General features: G+C 46.9%; 1 protein-coding gene and 1 long non-coding RNA gene across 10 annotated transcripts in view; one reads left to right on the top strand and one right to left on the bottom strand.

Moving 5' to 3' along the window:
• The window catches only part of Atxn1 (ataxin 1), a 381,142-nt gene that overhangs the window by 265,218 nt on the left and 98,044 nt on the right, over positions 1-17,880 (top strand). The window lies entirely within an intron of this gene.
• On the bottom strand, positions 2,617-8,943 carry LOC120888948 (uncharacterized). Its single transcript, XR_005732586.2, has 3 exons — positions 8,531-8,943; positions 5,145-5,254; positions 2,617-4,000 (listed from the first exon to the last, which is right to left on the bottom strand). It is a non-coding gene; the product is annotated as an uncharacterized LOC120888948 (long non-coding RNA).

Genomic DNA, 17,880 nt, shown 5'->3' with positions numbered 1-17,880 from the left:
TTTAACCCTGTCTCATTCATTCTTCCTTCTCTTTGTGCAACCATTTTTATGCATGTCCTTTTTTCAGTATAAGCAATGATGTTATTTGGGTAGGCTGCTGTATTTTTTGCTCTACATGATACGTGTATTTTTTTTTCCTTAATATACTACACAGCACCCCCATCTCTGTCTTGAGCTATTGTTTATTGGCTGAGCAATATTGAAGTTCTAGAAATTCTCTCCTTTCCTCCTCTCTCCATCATCTGACTCAAGGTGGCGTCCTTTACCCTCAATATTTCTATCAGGGAGCCCATTCTTTTCATTTCCAGCCTCCCCTCACAGTGTTCCTCCCTGTACATCGTCAGACTGTGTGGCCCCTGCAGACGGCACAGCTCCCCGATGCATTCGTCTCTGGGTCCCAGGTCTTCCGTGGTTATGTGTTCACTTCTCACCCCCATCTTTCAGTTAGGCCCTCCCTAAAGTGCTGGTGGCCTGGACCCTCTCCCTAGGCTAATGGGGACCATCTTCCCTGGGCCTTGCAGATCCATGACAGACTGTGGTTGACTTGAAGGTCAGTTTGGCTGGATATAAAATCCTGGGTCTAGTTACCTTTCCTAGGAGTCCCTCTGTTGACTTCTCATGGAAAACCTGCCTCTCGAAAGGTCTGATGACTCTAAATTTCTGTCCCTTATAAGTGACTTGTTCATTGACCCTCATGAGTGACTGGACTCTTAATGAGTTCATTTTTTCATCTTTTTTCCAGATTATTTTCTTAGGTGTATGATGTGTCTATTTGGCATATAGTTTCAAATACATATATATATTTTACTTCTATAAAGTATGCTTGAGTTAAGGTGTTAAGTATTCTTGTTGTGTTGTTTCTTTTTGGGTGTGTGATGGGGTGGGGTGGTACTAGGGAACCCAGGACGTCATACATGCTAGGTAAGAGCCCTCTCACTGAGCTACACCACCTGCCTTATTATTTAGAAACAGGGTCTCTCTCAGTTTCCCAGGCGGGCCTCAAGCTTGCCATCCTCCTGCCTCAGCCTCTTGAGGAGCTGGGATTTCGGGTGTGCACTACTGCACCCAGCAGAGGCTCCTGTTCAACATCATGTTTGATTTCTCAGCTCGTCTTCTCTGAGACTTGTCTTGAACATTTCTCTTTCTTTCTTCATTTTCTTGGACATTTCAAACTCCCCTCCCAAAGTTTTCCAGTGCCCCTTGGGTGATGTTGGTCGCAGACATTCCCTTGCATTCATTCTTGTTTAGTCTCCATTTCTAAAATGGGTTTGGTTTTCTTCAAATTCTATTCCCCCCCCACCCCCGTCCCTTTGCTGAGTCCCAGCTCTCCTGAGCGCTCCCATCCTGGTGTGTTTCTTTCTATCCTCTTTTTTTTCTCTTGGCTCTTTTGAAGTCTTAAAGTTCCCCTCGCTCTGCAGCCAGTCTCTGTGGTGAGAAAGCTGGTCTGATTTTGGTTTCTCATGATAACTGCGCCCTCGATTTGACCACAGTCTGTTTTGTTACTCCTTCTGAAGTGAAATGAGTTTTCCTGTATTTTCGGGGGCAAAGGGGCAGCCAGAAAACCCTTCCCAGCTTCCGAGCTCTGGAACTCCTTCCCTCCCACTCCGGCAGAATGGTAAAGCAAGGCCCCTGTTTTCTGAGTTCCTCCCGGGAGCTTCCTTGTGGAGGGAGGCTTGGTTTCACTGGTTTGGAGGCTGATTGGCTCCCTACCCCTTGCTGTGGTTGGAGGGGAAGGAGGGACCTGCAGGGATGAGGCCTCTGACTCTCGTGGTCCCAGATTCCAGAAACGTCAGAAATCGATCTCTCTTCTTTATAAGTCACCCCGTCTCGGGCATTCTGTGAGAGCGCCCCAAAAGACTAGGACACGCCCAGGCATTTCCCTCTGGTCCTTTGTCCCCACCCTGGGAGCTGGATTCTGCTGGACCCCTTTCCAGTTTGCTGATACTTTGCCCAGAATCGCTCATCCCCTGCTCCCAGGCCAGTGAGACTCACTTGGAGATCTGGGGCCTGTTGGCTTTCCTCCGGCTTTCTCCTGCCCCGGAGTCGCTCCACCCAGTCCCGGAGGCTGTGGATGAACGGGCCACACCCGTTCCTCTCAGGTTCGTGGACCACATGGTGGCCGAGCTGAGGTCTGGGGTTGTCCGTGGGTGTTCGGGTGTAGGGTGCTCATTTCTCTGTTCTTGTTATTGTCATCCCTGTTATTCTTACGGACAGGGACGACGAAGGCAAGGATTCCATGAGGTTGACAGACCACGGCACCTTTGACTCCGGCACCATCATTGTCCCTGAATCCTCACTTCAGTTTTTTAATAGTGTTGGGGAAGATGTTTATCTGAAATAATATCCTCTCCTTCCAATCCACCCAAGCTAAAATACTCCCAGATGTCTAAAAAAATGGTTTCAATCACACACACACACACACACACACGCACACACACACGCACGCACACGTATTGATTCTTTTTAGTTACAGATGACAGTAGGTTCCGCTCTGATGTAATTAAAGAAGCATGGATTATATCCTGTTCTAATTAGGACCCCCATCTCGTGGATGTACACACTGATAGGATTCACTGTGGTGTTCTCATACATGTACATAGACCATATATGGTTAGTAAATATTTTATGGGAAAAGTAGTACCTTTTAAAACGAAATGCATAGGACCGCTAGCCACTGCTTCTTCCTTTAAACAGTAGCAAGAGCCACGCTTGATGGTGCATCCTGCAGCCCCTGTGCTTGGAGGCTGAGGCAGAGGATGACTCGAACCCAGGACTTTGACACCAGCCTGGGTGACCTAGGCACCATCTCAAAAAAAAACAAAAAAAAAAAAACAAGTAAACAATAAAGAAAAGTTACATTGCTCGTTTCAAGTGAGTGTGTAGGAAACGAAGTCCTTACATTAATGCAGTATGAAACCAACAGCTGAGAATTCATCAAAAGCCACAGTGTGGATCAAGCTTAGGCTGGGTTAGGACCGTGGACTCTGAGGAAGTGGTAGCCCTGAGGTGGAGAGGCCCCTGGTCTTCCTGGTGTGTGTTCTGATGGTCTGAACAAACGGTGTCCCTATCTACCTGCACACCCTTGCCGCCCCCCAACCCCAGGTCACTCTCTAGCTCTGGGAATTCAACTGGTATTAATTAAAATGAGTTGTCAAATTCTCATCGACAATCACACATTTCTCTCCTTTGTTAATAGCGAGTGGCACACAAAAGGAACTCTGCTTTTTTTTTTTTTAATTTATCCTTTTTGAATTCAAGACCCTTGATACCAAAGGAGACAGGCTAAGCAGAGGCCCTCTTACAGAAATGTGTTACCTTTAGTACCTTGAGGCAAAAGGTCCTGTGTCCTGTGGAGTTTAAATTTAGATCCACTGAGCCTCTTGAGAAACTCGGTCATAAAGGGGGTACTTGGGAGTGTCTCTTTTGGAAGCCTTCTGTGTTACTTTCTGATAATGATGATGTTAGACTTGTTTGCAGTCTTATAAGAGAGACTCCAGAATGGCAGCTGAATTGCTTCGTCCTTCCTCTTCCAGACCTGTCCCTTTATTCAGTACCACCCGGGCACCCTCCCTGTACCAGGCTGAAGGGGCTCCTGTGCCAAACCACCCACCTTTTTATTTTTTCAACCCTATTATCTTATGAGTGCCTTGATAGTCCGCCTACCCAAGAAGATCTATCATTAAATTTCAGTCTATTTCATAAGTTCTCTTCTGAGATCCCCCGTGCGGGGTGTGTAAGTGTAAACCCGTCTTGCATAAACGGTATGATGTAGGCCAATGAGTGGACCGTCATGTGGCTGTGCTCCGACACACTGTCCTTACACAGGCCTGATATCCTTCAGTGGAGTCACGGGAAGGACTTCCCGTCCTGATTCAGGGGGACAGTCTTCAGGGAGACGAGCTGAACATCGCCTTTACTTTCCTCTTCACAACCATGAAACCTGACTCGGCAGCTGGCACCACCTGTGTCACGCTCGGGTCTGTGCCCTATTGTGTCACACCTGCAATGGTAAAAAGGAGAACAGGTGAACGTAAAACTTTTGTTTCTGCTCAATCGATCTCAACAGAATCCGTTTCCCTCCCTCACTTTGCGGGTGTCGGACATTAGTCTCTGGTCCTCTGAGGAGGCCTTGGCCAAGGGGCCACCTCTTCGTCTAGCGAGAAGTTAGCGTCCTTAGTCGCGTGACCACAGTTACATAGCGTCCTCCTCCCCAGGCAGTGCTAAAGGGTCAGGGAATGTCCAAATAGAGAAGCTTCTCTTACACCATAGGCCACCTGGATTTATTTGTTATGGCAAAATCCTGCTCCATGAAGAGGCGATTTATGTATTTAGGGGAAAATGAACAGAAATCCTACCCTTCTAGGGGCTGGAACCAAGGAGAACTCGGGAGGCACCCCTAGCCATGGCTTGCCTTCTGCTGTCTGCATTACCCGTGGTTGACCACAGTCCAAAAATATGGACATTTGTCTTGACTCCCTCAAGAGAGACCACATTCACATAACTTTTATTGCAGTATATTACAATTACTCTATATTAGTTATTGTTAATTTCTTACTGTGCCTAATTTATAAATTGAACTTTATCATAGGTAGGTATGTATAGCAAAAAAATAAGCAATTAGGGTTTGGTCCTATCCGTGGTTTCAGGCACCCACTGAAGGTCTGGTCATGGATAAAGGGGGATGACTGCGCCCAAAGTTTCACCTCCGTAGGGTGCAAGCTGGGTGAGAGCCAGGGACAGCCCGATCGCCTAACTCAACCTCTCAGCTCCCAGCAGCTCAGGGCCCCGGCATGCATTACGGACTTCACAAGCATTTGCTTTGTCAAATGAAAAAAGATAAGTGAGATGTATCAGATGACAGGCTAAGAACAAGAGAGGATAAAAAAAATCACTCAGAAGCAGACAGAAAGTTGTGTGGTGCAGCCCCGTAATGAATGGTCCTTGATAAGACTCCCCAGCCAACAAAGAAAGGTTAAAATGTAGTATTCTCTATTTTTAAAGGAAGGTCCATAAAATGTAGAACTAAATAAACAGACCTTAGAAAAATTTCCATTCAATAAGCAAAGTTGTAGAAGGGGAAGAGATGAAAGTAGTTTATGCAAATACGCCATTTCCCAGTAATGCACATAAACATTCACACCCACCTGTGAGTACAAAGATGACTGCGTGGATGATTGAAGTGAGAGTGAGGAAAAGAATGGATTGATTTCCATGCCGGCCCCTCTCCCTGATCATGGAGGAATCACCAGGGAGGCTAAAAATGGGCAGCAAGAAAAGAAACAGTAAGAATCTTGGATAATCTTCCCCTGGATCATTATGACTTCACTGGGTCTGTTTTGATGTGTGCACATGTTTTTTTGTACATGGAAAAGGATGAACCCCACAAATATCATAAATGCCAATTTTTGAAGGCTTTTGGAAAATGTAACCCACAGCATATGGTCTCCAATTAATTTGGGGTTTCACTTGTCTCAGTCTGATGTGGGCACATTGAATTATGAGATAATAGTTTGGCGTTCATGTTTACTGGGTGCTTTTTGTAAGCTGCTCAGTTTCCCAGAAATTCTCTAAAGTTCAAGGTCATGTGATGACCCTTGTTTGAAGCAGCTGGGGAAACAGAGGCACAGAGCTAGGGAGTGGCTCACTGGACTCTGGCAATAGCTCCTCAGGAGAGTCTGGGCTGGCTCCGGCACCCCCGTCTCTGCCTTTGACCCTTCTCCTATGTTGGCTCTGCCTTGTGTCACTTCATGCAGGTCATTTCCCCCTGGTCACCTCACAGACGGAGGGAGGAATTTAAGCCAGGATGGATGGAGTTTGGCAGGAATGAGCTGTATAGCCAGATTCCATCCCAACATAACCGTGCCTGTGGCCCCAACAGTATTCAAAACCTTCAAATGATGCTTTACCCCGGCTTCACCCCTTCCTCGGGTGACAAGGAGGGACCTCACCTGGAGGGAATGCTCTCTTGGTAGCAGAAGGTTTCAGTTTTTTATCCACCTCCAAAATCTCCTAAGTGCATTCGGTTTTGCTTTTTTCCTTCAAGCCAACAACTCTAATTAATTGAGCAGCTGTTCCCTGCAGTCCAGGTGAAATTTGGTGCATCTACTAATTGTGCTGAAGTCCCCAGCAAAGAAGTATGCAGCTGTGGATCACCAGTCACCTCTGGCACAGCTGTTTAGTTAATGTTTAATAGCAATAGATACTCTGTTCAGTAGCTGAATGAAATGGTAAACTTTCCGCACTTCCATGAAGTTGTCTGTAAGGTATCGTCTACTACCGAGATGCTGAATGTTTTAAATAATTTGTTAAAATATTAAAAGAATGCATTTAAATATTTAAATAATTTAAATATAAATTTTATAATTTAAATATTATTTCTTTAAACTCGCTCTTCTTACCCACTTCCAAAATCTACTGCACAAAGGGAAATGATTTGGTATAAAACATGTTTATTGTATAGATTCTGTCGATGAATGAGCTTCACAGTGAAGGACTTTCTTTGCATTTCTTTTGAGCAATATATTATTGCTGTGTATCCACTCTGAACTGTGAGGTAAAGACAGAACTGTGTGGTGCCTCTGAAAATACCAGAAGTGTCTTAAAACATTACTTCTGAGAGGGTGAAGTGTAGAGAATCACAGAATGTTTCAATATCAGCCGAAGGGTTGGCAGCCTTCCATTCAGATTTCATTGTGAGTAAAATGTGTACCCAGTGACTAGGTTCAAGCCCTTCCTCGCTCTTAAGAAAAATCTCTCTGCTCTTTCTAGATTCTTGCAAAAAAGAATTAAAAATAAAAGAAATAGGTTAAGCAAATTCTGTGGCGCTGCTTCTGTGTGCTCAGACGTGCACAGGTTCTCCGCATCTTCCCAACACGGAAGGCGTATTTTAACAGCACAAGTGAATCTACATGTCTGATCTACATGGAGCTGCTGCTTTTCTCTTCCTCACGTGCTTTTTAATTCTACAATTGAAGCATTTTAACTATTAAATCTGTTTGGTTTCCAAGCTGTAAACATCACACGAAGCTAATAAGCTTTAGGAAAGAAAAGGAAATTGACATTTAGTGTAGAGGTTCTACAAAACCAATGAAACTCTATGCAAATGAGCTGTGGAGCAGACAGATTTGCATATCCTTGTTGGTTTCATGATGACATTCTCAGCGTGAGCCTGGTGACTCGCCTTTCTACCTCTTGAGATGATGCGAGGACTGGCGGCAGAGCCCTGCAGGGTCAATTTAACAAGGGTAACATTGTGATTTTCCATGTGGTTTCTCAGAACCACTGGGCAAAGCGAGGCAGTAAATAGTGACAGAGGAAATCGATTTTTGAAGTGAGCACTTTGGGAGGAGAGGAGGAGGAGAGGGGACAGTCTGTTTATATTTAGTGTTGCCAAAGTAGGTGGAGCAAGTTTAGATGTAGTGTGGCATTTCTAAATCAATACAGAGGGCTGGGTGGATGACTCAGTGGTGGAGCACTTTCTAGCTTGTGCTAGGTCCTGGGTTGCATGCCCAGCATCAAAATCATGATTATGAGATATAATATTTTATATATAATAATATATTATGATGTATAATATCATAGTACATAGGTAACATCTATTATAACAATTATTATATGCACCAGTTCTGCCACTCTTGATAACTTAAGGCCCACCCCTGAAACTCAAGTCCACAGACTGGTCTCTTTGCAGGCCACCTTTGACTGCTCCGAGGTCTCGCACAAGAAATGCAATCTAAGGAATTCACCTCTGCCCCATCCCGTTAGAATAATAGTAGCCCCAATAGCTAAATTATATAATTGTTTCATCAATTGTTTGTATCATTAGTGTGTGAGGTTCCAGACATTGGAAAGCCCAGTTGCAGAGAGGCTAAGAATTTTAATATCATCAAGACGGGAATTTGAACTCCACTCTGACAGTGTCCCCTATCTTAGTTTCTTACCCATAAATGAGGGTACGTGTGGTGATTAAGCCAGAGAGAATATGCAAATTCTCATACTGCCTGGCTTGCAGTGAATCACTAAGAGGTGGTATCCTTATTTCACCCGCTTTCAAAATCACAACCAAGCTTCCCCTTTGAAAAATCAAGGTAGCCTTCAGAAGGCAAAGGAAATGAGATTCACCCCTGACCTATACTTGGAGAGTTCTGGAGGGTCTTTCCCAAGTTGTCACTTAAAGCGCTTCTGAAAAAAAAAAAAAATTTGCCCGTTTCTGCCCACACCAATCCCATAACATTCCAGGAATAAAATCTGCACTTGGTTTTAAAAATAAAACGGGTGGAACAAACTGAATTAGAAGTCCTTGGCAGACATCTCTCCCCCAAGCAGAATGTTCTCTCAATTGGTGAAATCGCAATAAAAGAGATGTAGATTTTTTTCTCTGTCCTTCCTCCCTGTGCCCATCAGCCAGTTGTAGTTCTCCATTCTAGACGCCCAGCGAGCAAGAGTTCATCTCTCCGCCCCTCCAGGGTCTGTGCTCCCACCCGCTCTTCCCCAGACATCCACCAACCCTGCTCCCTCCGAGCGCTCATACCGTATATGTGCATGCTGCTAGGGCCCAGGGCAGGTCGTGGAAACGGGAGAGGGCCGGGCTGTTCTCAGTTGTGAAGACTGCCAAGTCAGAAACCAAAAAATCTTCACTGTGTTCTCATTTCTCCTGCCTCTTTTTTTTTTTCTTCTGTAAATATTCAAACCCTCTTTAGAGAGCCTTCTGATAATGTTATCCCAGCAAATACCAGCGACCTCGGATGTCCTCACCACTCCCCCATCTCATAGGAATGACTCGGGAAGGAGCTAGATCCAATGCGGTGAGCACGATGGGGCAGAGGATCCCGCCACTCCACATGTGCACGTCCCCACCCTCCTCGGGCACGCCTGCCCACCGGCCATCCCGCCCTGTCGTCTCCATAGAAATGATGTAAAGACCAGACGTGCCCGCCCTTACACAGGCACTTGCAACTTTCCCAAAAATGGAAGTGAAAAGCTTTCTTTGGCTGAGCCATATGCAAAAAATTATGGAACATCTGTGTAAGTAACAACATACAACAAGAGAAATTATTGGTGGTAAAAGGCAAAGCCCTTGTTTCAGAAACACGTCTGGAGATGGTGTACATACAGAACCTTGCTCCGTGCTAAGTACAGAGTCGCTGTCAGCTTCCTGCACCACCCCGGCAGGGCTGTGAGAGCCAGTGGTCAGGACCCATGTTTTCCTTCTTTTTCTTTCTTTCTTATTTTTCCCATCCTCCTTTCTTTTGACTGTTGAACAGATCGTCTAGCTTTATTCCAGTGTTGCTGAGATCTGCAAGACCAAATCAGAAGTGGGGCAGATCTGGTGACTTGCAGCGTGAAGTGTCCCAGTGGACAGGTGCCCCTCCCCACCCCTGGTCTGTTTTGCTCTAGTACTTGGTCTGGAGAACCAGGACTGTTGTTGGGTCCTGGTGATTTACCTGGAAGCTTCAGGAGTATTTTTTCCTTTCTCATGTTCAATGCTGTTCTCAGTCTCAACAGCCATCGCAGAAAATCATGTCACTGCAGGCAAGTTTAGTCTGACTTATTCTGAGACGTGTTGTGGTTTTGCCTGCGTGGCAAACCTGGGAGGTGTGAGTACTCAAAGCTGTGAAATGCTAGAATTGGCCTCCAGCTAGGAATTCACGGACCTGAGTGTGGCCCCAGGTCCCACACTCTCCTCAGTTGCTCTTGAGAAAAGGACCTGCGTGGCCTGTCTCCCCATTTGCCCAGTGCCTGCGTGCAGTTCATCTGCAGGGCAAAGGAGCTTCCAACCCACGGAAGCACCATGACCTGTTATAAGAGAGATTCCAATGCTAGCCTTGCTTTTATGTTTTGTTTTATTAATCTTTGCTGAATGAGCTCTAAACATGTTGCTACATACTTTCAGATTTCTTTGTCTATTCTGCAGTACCAGTGAGAAGTGTAGGGTCGCCACAGTCAATCAAGTAAAGAGAATGTGAAAGAACTGGGGGATGTCACCTTAAGGGCAAGAAATAGTAGGGCAAAGAGTTTCAATCCAAAGTTCTTAGGCAGAGACCACACCAGAGCTCAGCCTGTGTCGCTCCTCAGAACGTCCTGGGCCCTCAGCACCTGGAACAAGTAGAGCAACAGGTAGCCAGGCATCCTGGGCCAGCTTCTGTTGCTATGATAAAACACCTGAGGCCAGCTAATTGATAAAGAACAGAAGTTGATTTGGCTTCTGGTTTTGGAGGCCAGGAAGTCCAAGAGCCTGACAATAGCCTTTGCTCGGCACCTGGTAAGGACACCTGTATCGTAACCTGATGGAGGCATCCTGAAGCCAGACGGCTGTCGGCTAGCTCAGGTCTTCTTCCTAGAGAGCCACTGGAGCCATCTTGGGGGTTCTGCTCTCATGACCTCATGTGATCCTAATTACTTCCCCAAGTTCATCTCCAGATACCACTTACATGTGAACTTAGAAATTAAATCTCCAACACCTGGACTTTGGGGTACCCATCTGGTGACCTCTGCCAGCACCCCTAGCCTCTCCTCCACCTACTCTCTGCGTTGAATACCCGTGTTCTAGTCTAACCCCGTCCCTTTGTGATTCCAGCAGTCCCTGTGATTCAGACCCACATTCTCTTCCACCGGGCCCATCCTATCAGAATTCTCCCCATCTTTCAGGGGCCAGCTTACTCCTCCTCTTTTCTGGAACCTTCAGCCACAGAGCCACTAACCACTTTCTCCTTTGAACTCCCCAATTGCCTTATTACTGGTATTTCTTCATGACTGACAGCACAGTTTGCCTGATGGTGTCGTTGATTGTACTAATGTGTGAGCAGAGGACAGGGTGGCCCTGAGTGGTCCAGTGTTAGCTGGAAGGAGCTCGCTTGGGAGCAAATCTCCCTCTGCCTTGACAGGCACTGGAAGTGGGCTCAAGTCCTTGACCTCTGTGTCTGCTGCTCTCCTCTGCACACTTGGCTTAAGAATAATCATGACCTCATGCAGTTGTGAGTATTAAATTAATGTAAAGATGTTACCATGATGTAAGCACTTAAGAAATATTAGCCATTTAATAGTCTTGGTGTTCCAGAGAGAGCCATGTCTTGTTCCTGCTTTTATCCCTTGCAACTTTATTATTCATGTAGAAAATCCCCCTCCGTAAACATTAAAGACTGCACCATGCATTGGTCAATATAAAAATTTGTTTGAGTCAAATAATGTAGCACTCAGCAATGTGCCCCCCGCGCCCCCCCCCCCACAGCCTCATTGACCTAGAGTCATTGAAAATCTGTAAGGAATTTTCCAAGTGTGTCAGAACCAGAGTATTTGAAAACAACCTCAGAGCCCCGTGGAATACACTTCAATCATCTTTCTGCATCTGCTTTCTCTTTGGGGGACAAACAGTTAGCAGAGCCCAATTATAAGGCACGCATCTGTACACAGTATTGTTTGGCAGGAGCTGAATGGAGAAGTGGGAGTTCTATCCTGCCTGACTGCTTCCATCCCGACTTGTAGGGCTGACGGCCCTTGGAGACACTGGAGTCGGGGCAGATCACTGTGAGAGGGGGCCTTTGACATTCTGCTCAAACTTCCCATGTGTTTACAACAAACCCTGTGCATGAGAGTATGAAAATTCAGAAATGTGGACCGCCTTTCTTAGGGTTTCTGAAATCGTGTGTATGCACAAGTGAGAGGGGGACGGTGGCGTGTGTGTGCATGTGGTTGACCTTTGTGCAAGGAGTCGGAGGGCAGTTTTCCAGTTGCCACCAGCTAACCTCTGGCAAGTCTACCTGGCTTTATGTCGGTGCTTCTGATTTTGACCCCCCGCCCCGGGTGTCTGGCAGTTTCTGGAGATTTTCCTTGTTAGACTGGGAGGTTCCCTGGCCTCTGGAGAGCATTCTACACTGCCTCGTTCAGCCCCTGTCAAGAAATTACCACAGCACCAAGGTCAAGAACGCCAGTTCGCCCTCGTGTAAAAAGAGCCCCGAGAATTCTCGGGAAGATGGCTGTCACCCTGTGCTGCGGGGAGCTGTGGCCCTGTGGAGTGCCACCTCTGCAGGACAGGCACTTCCACGGGAATTCTCCCCCGTGACATCCAGTGCAGGAGACCCACATGCTAGGGAGAGGACTGGACGGGGCGGGGGTTAGACTGGCTTCCTCTGGTTTGGTCCTCTGTCAGCGGTGACTGTGTGTCACTTTTGTCTCCGTCTTGCCTTATACTTAATTTTTTTTCTAGTTTCTTAATCTTACGGGTCTGGGAGACGAATTGCATCTAGGAGGTGGGGAAACCCAGGTCTGGGTTTCATGGCTCTCGCGTTTTCAGCCTTGGTTTTGCTCCCAGTGTCTCCCCAGCCTGTGCATTCACTCACACACACACACACACACACACACACACACACACACACCCCACACCACACCACACTACACACCCCACGCACACGCCTCACCACCACACGCAGGCCAGGTGGCTCCTGCTTACATACATGGCTTGGCGCTTTTACTCTCTGGCTAAGACCATTTCACACATGAACAACACAACCTCCTCCTGGAGACTTGTCCTCCATCTGCTTGCACAAGAGCTGTCTGTTTCCCTCCGAAAACTGGTCCAATCACCATTTTCCTTGGCCAGAGTAGCTCCCCAGCAGCCCTTCCATAAGGTCTCTGATTGCGATTTCTCATTCTCCCGTGCCTGCCTGGCTTCAACCTTCTGTCCTCTTCCCCCAGCCTCCCCACAAGCCCCTCCCCTCAGCCTTCTCCTCCTTCCCCACTAAGGAGCCCTGTCAAAATGAATGACAGAATCAACTTCCTTCTCCCCAAATGGCTCACTACTTGTAACTTCAAAGCAACATTGCCTTCTGTCCTCAAAAGATTTGCAGATTTCCCTCCTCCCCAAATGATCTCCCTCCCAGAGGGAAGCTGTGGGAGAAGGTCTGGCCCGGCGCTCGCTCCGGGCTCTGTCTGCAGCAGGATTGTGGACAGATATGCCACAGAGGCCCTCCTTGGGATCTGCTGCATTCTGCCTTGTGCCACACGCTTGCCCCAGACGGGGGTTGATATCGGCTCACTTGGAGTTGGATCCTTACGTCCTTGTGCCCATGTGGTGCACACTTTCTGTCTGTGCCAGAACAGAACCATCTGTTACAGGAGGTAGAAAGGTGACCCGTGGTACCATGCTGCTTGTGGTCAAGAGGGACAGTGTGATGGGCGCCTGATCTTGAAAATAAAAGTTGTGTTACAAAGTAAAAAGTAAAACAAAATGTGCCTTAATATCCATAACATGGTTTCAGTGGTGTGTACTTCTGCATTGGTAGTAGGGTGAACTCATTAAGGCTGGGGAAAAAAAAGGAACAACAACAAAAAAAAACACTGCAGGATCAGGGGAATAGATGGTAGTTTTCTGTGGTTTGGTGCTGGGCAGCCTAGACTCCCTAGACTCATAACTAGACTTCCATGCTCCAGAGCAAGATGTGGTTCAAATTCTGTGCATTTAAAAAAATTTTATTAGCTATTGATGGACCTTTATTTACTTGTTTATACGTGATTCTGAGAATCCACCCCAGTGCCTCACACATGCTGGGCAAGCGCTCTACCACTCAGCCCCAGCCCCTCAATGTGGCCTTTTAACCCAATGCATTTGGGTTGAGGAGTGCAAGTGCAGGCCCAGCCACAGTGGGGCCACACCAAGCCACAGCTTGGTGCAGTGAGATGAGGTAGGATCCCTTCCCCTGAATGTGAACTTGGTGGGTACGGAGGGGTCTTGAATGAGAAGGCATTTGTTGATTTTGCTTTTGCTCTGTCCCATAGAACTCTGAAACCAAGCATCTGTGTACTTCAAAATAGGAAAGAACTAGGAGACCTAGTACTTGGTGGCACTTTAGATGGGGAATGGAAAGAGCTAGGACATCACTCTGTCTTCAGTTGACTGAGTTTATGGGCATGTTATGGAAGTCTTCTGGGCTATCCAGAGTCGGCCATGAGAGGCCCTGGGTGCAGGTTGCAGCAAAGTCACCAGCCCAGACCCTCAGCCAGCAGATGGTGTTAGAAGGGCATCAGGAGACGCGCCTCTAGCGGAGGCTGCTTCCAGCGCTGTCCTGAGACTCGGGAGGGTGCACAGCAGCCCAGCCCAGGGACTACAGAGACTCATGGGACACTCGCACTCCCTTTGCCCCCAAACCCTTCTCCCTCCTCCTCACCCTGATTCCTCATCCATTCAGAAGTCCTAGCTGATCCTCTTCTTCAAATGTGTGACCAGCAAGATCTTCTAGAAGCCTCCTCAAGCTGCCTTTCCACCACCATTCTGAATGGGAGGGTAGATGGGGACAAGATGGAGGATTCTTATCTACTTCCAGTCATGTGGCTGCTGTGTCCTGGGGCAGGGCTGCTCTGTGTGTGCCTGGCAGTGTATATATTGGGCATAACCTGGAAGTAAGCCGGTTAAATGCTAATTATAAAATGCCCAGGTTTTGCCAATGCAGCCCAGGACAATTAGAGGCCAATCAGGCTCCTAAGAGGTTTCCCCCAGGAAAACCTGTCTTTCCCCATGATTCTCCAGGTGAGTGGTGTGGAGGGTTCAAGTTGCTGAGCCCTTACACTCGTGGTCTCTACTCTGTACACGAGCACACAAACTTTCCAAGGCCTTTCTCCCTTTGTTCGAACCCCTGGCTCTGATGCCACTTGTCATGCATAGTAGCATAATAACAGTGACAAGAAAAAACCTGAAAACCAAAAGCCTGAGTCCCAGGCTCCACTCTGCCACGTGCTTTCCGTCAACCTCAGACAAATCATGTAACCTCTGTGGGTCTCGATTTCTCCCTGCGTGGCCACCCCTGCTCATTCTGTCAAACAGGACTGCCTGCAGGGTCGTGCGGGGCCAAGGTTGTAAAAGTACTTTGCAGAGTCACAAGGACTTTCTATAATGGAGTCTTTTTTTTTTTTTTATTGTTGGTCGTTCAAAACATTACATAGTTCTTGATATATCATATTTCACACTTTGATTCAAGTGGGTTATGAACTCCCATTTTTACCCCGTATACAGATTGCAGAATCACATCAGTTATACTTCCATTGATTTACATATTGACATACTCATGTCTGTTGTATTCTGCTGCCTTTCCTATCCTCTACTATCCCCCCTCCCCTCCCCTCCCCTCTTCTCTCTCTACCCCCTCTACTGTAATTCATTCCTCCCCCTTGTATTATTTTTTCCCTTTCCCCTCACTTCCTCTTGTATGTAATTTTGTATAACCCTGAGGGTCTCCTTCCATTTCCATGCAATTTCCCTTCTCTCTCCCTTTCCCTCCCACCTCTCATCCTTGTTTAATGTTGGTCTTCTTCTCGTGCTCTTCTTCCCTAGTCTGTTCTTAGTTACTCTCCTTATATCAAAGAAGACCTTTGGCATTTGTTTTTTAGGGCTTGGCTAGCTTCACTTAGCATAATCTGCTCTAATGCCATCCATTTCCCTCCAAATTCTATGATTTTGTCATTTTTTAATGCAGAGTAATACTCCATTGTGTATAAATGCCACATTTTTTTTATCCATTCGTCTATTGAAGGGCATCTAGGTTGCTTCCACAGTCTTGCTATTGTGAATTGTGCTGCTATGATCATCGATGTAGCAGTGTCCCTGTAGCATGCTCTTTTTAGGTCTTTAGGGAATAGACCGAGAAGGGGAATAGCTGGGTCAAATGGTGGTTCCATTCCCAGCTTTCCAAGAAATCTCCATACTGCTTTCCAAATTGGCTGCACCAATTTGCAGTCCCACCAACAATGTACAAGAGTACCCTTTTCCCCACATCCTCGCCAGCACTTGTTGTTTGACTTCATAATGGCTGCCAATCTTACTGGAGTGAGATGGTATCTTAGGGTGGTTTTGATTTGCATTTCTCTGACTGCTAGAGATGGTGAGCATTTTTTCATGTACTTGTTGATTGATTGTATGTCCTCCTCTGAGAAGTGTCTGTTCAGGTCCTTGGCCCATTTGTTGATTGGGTTATTTGTTATCTTATTGTCTAATTTTTTGAGTTCTTTATATACTCTGGATATTAGGGCTCTATCTAAAGTGTGAGGAGTAAAGATTTGTTCCCATGATGTAGGCTCCCTATTTACCTCTCTTATTGTTTCTTTTGCTGAGAAAAAACTTTTTAGTTTGAGTAAGTCCCATTTGTTGATTGTAGATGTTAACTCTTGCGCAATGGGTGTCCTATTGAGGAATTTATAATGGAGTCTTACGAAGAGCCATCGGCAGGAGCAGCTCAGATGCACCCGGTTAACAGAAAGGACTCCTCAAAACACTATTGTTTGTTGTGGCCACTGAGTGTCCTTGAATAAACTTGCCTGAAGGTGCGTGACACCAGAGGCCAGTCTAGTTGAGAAGCTCCCTACTTACTCAGAAACCTCCTGATTTAACTTGTGTCCCTCTTAGAATGTCTCCTGTCTCCTCTCCTGCCCCATCCTACCAGGCCAACCCTTGCAAGCTTGTGGACTAGGTTAGGCCCTGCTCGCCCTAAATGCCCCCCCACACACACACCACACACACACCTACCTCACTGAGGAGCAGCCCTGCAGCCAGCATTACAGCAGGTGGCTGCAGATTCCCTCACGTGCCAAGGGAGCACTGCAAACCCCAAGTCTCTGACAAATAGAGGAAATGGTTGCTGGTCACATGTCCCATTTTAGAATCTCTGAGCCTGTGGTACCCAGGGTGTTGGAAACTAGCATTCCTTGTCATTGAGTCATCGGTATGTCACAGAATCCTGGTTGGGGGGGGGGTTGGTTGGTTGATTGAAGAGCATCTGAGTCACTAAGGAGACTTTGCTCCAGAGGAGTGGCTGAAGGGGACAGGGGATGCCCCTTCCTATCCTTTGCCTCTTCAGGATAATGAGCTGATAGATGAGATCTTAGTAAAAGACAGGACAGGGCAAACCAAAGCTGTGAAAAATAGATGGAAGCAAAATGACAAGAATTTCCGGACTGACAGTTGAGAGTTTGACAGTAACAGATCAGAGGCAGTGCTGTGGTTTTCAGACTGGTCGGTTAACTAGTCAAATACAGATTGGCCTGTGATAACGAAGATTCCCCCCGACCCAGCCCTCTCCCACTGGTTATCCCTTTGTTCATGATGAATTTTAGGCCAAGGGTGGTGGTGCACACATGGAATCCCAGTGGCTCAGGAGGCTGAGGCAGCAGGATCACAAGTTCAAAGCCAGCCTCAGCAACTTAGCAAGACTCTCTCAAAATTTAAAAAAAAAAAAAAAAGGGGAGGGGGGGCAGGGAGGAGCTAGGGAAGTGGCTCAGTGGTTAAATGCCCCTGCATTCAGTACCTAGATGGATGGATAGATTGATTTTTTTTTTTTTTTTTTTGTTCCATCTCCAGAATCCCTTCCCTGACTCGGATCGATTATCTCATGATAATACTATATTTTAAAGCACCTTACTGAAAACGGTTTTCAGTTGTAAACCTTTCACATTCCTGATTTCCCCCGCACTTGTGAAAATGTGGAAGAACTAAAATTAGACCACACTGGCCTGGGTCAGAAGAATGCAGGCGGCGGAGAGAACACAGCTGGAGGGCACATCTTCTGAACAGCAGAGCCCCTGGGTGCTGGGTCTCTTTGGGGTAGTTCGCCACACCTGGGGAGACCGTCCTGGAGGGCAGGACTCACCCCTGGGCCTTTCGGGTGGATTCTAGTTGTTTGGCGCCTGGCGGGACCTCTGTCCATGGTCACCATTTCACTGCAGAGGTGGAATGGACTTCTGTCCCTGCATTGCCAGGGTTAGGAGACTCGGAACCCCTCTCTAAGACTCTCCAAAAAGGGGCGAGCTTGCCAAGTGCCAGGGGGCAGGAGCTTGCTTGAAGGGATCCCAGGTGTCTTGGGAGTGGCCGTCCACCGAAGGCTAAGGTTTTAGAAGTCCAAG

Source organism: Ictidomys tridecemlineatus, chromosome 8 (assembly GCF_052094955.1).
Source record: "Ictidomys tridecemlineatus isolate mIctTri1 chromosome 8, mIctTri1.hap1, whole genome shotgun sequence".
Lineage (NCBI taxonomy): Eukaryota > Metazoa > Chordata > Mammalia > Rodentia > Sciuridae > Ictidomys > Ictidomys tridecemlineatus.
This window is presented reverse-complemented; position numbering and strand designations above follow the sequence as displayed.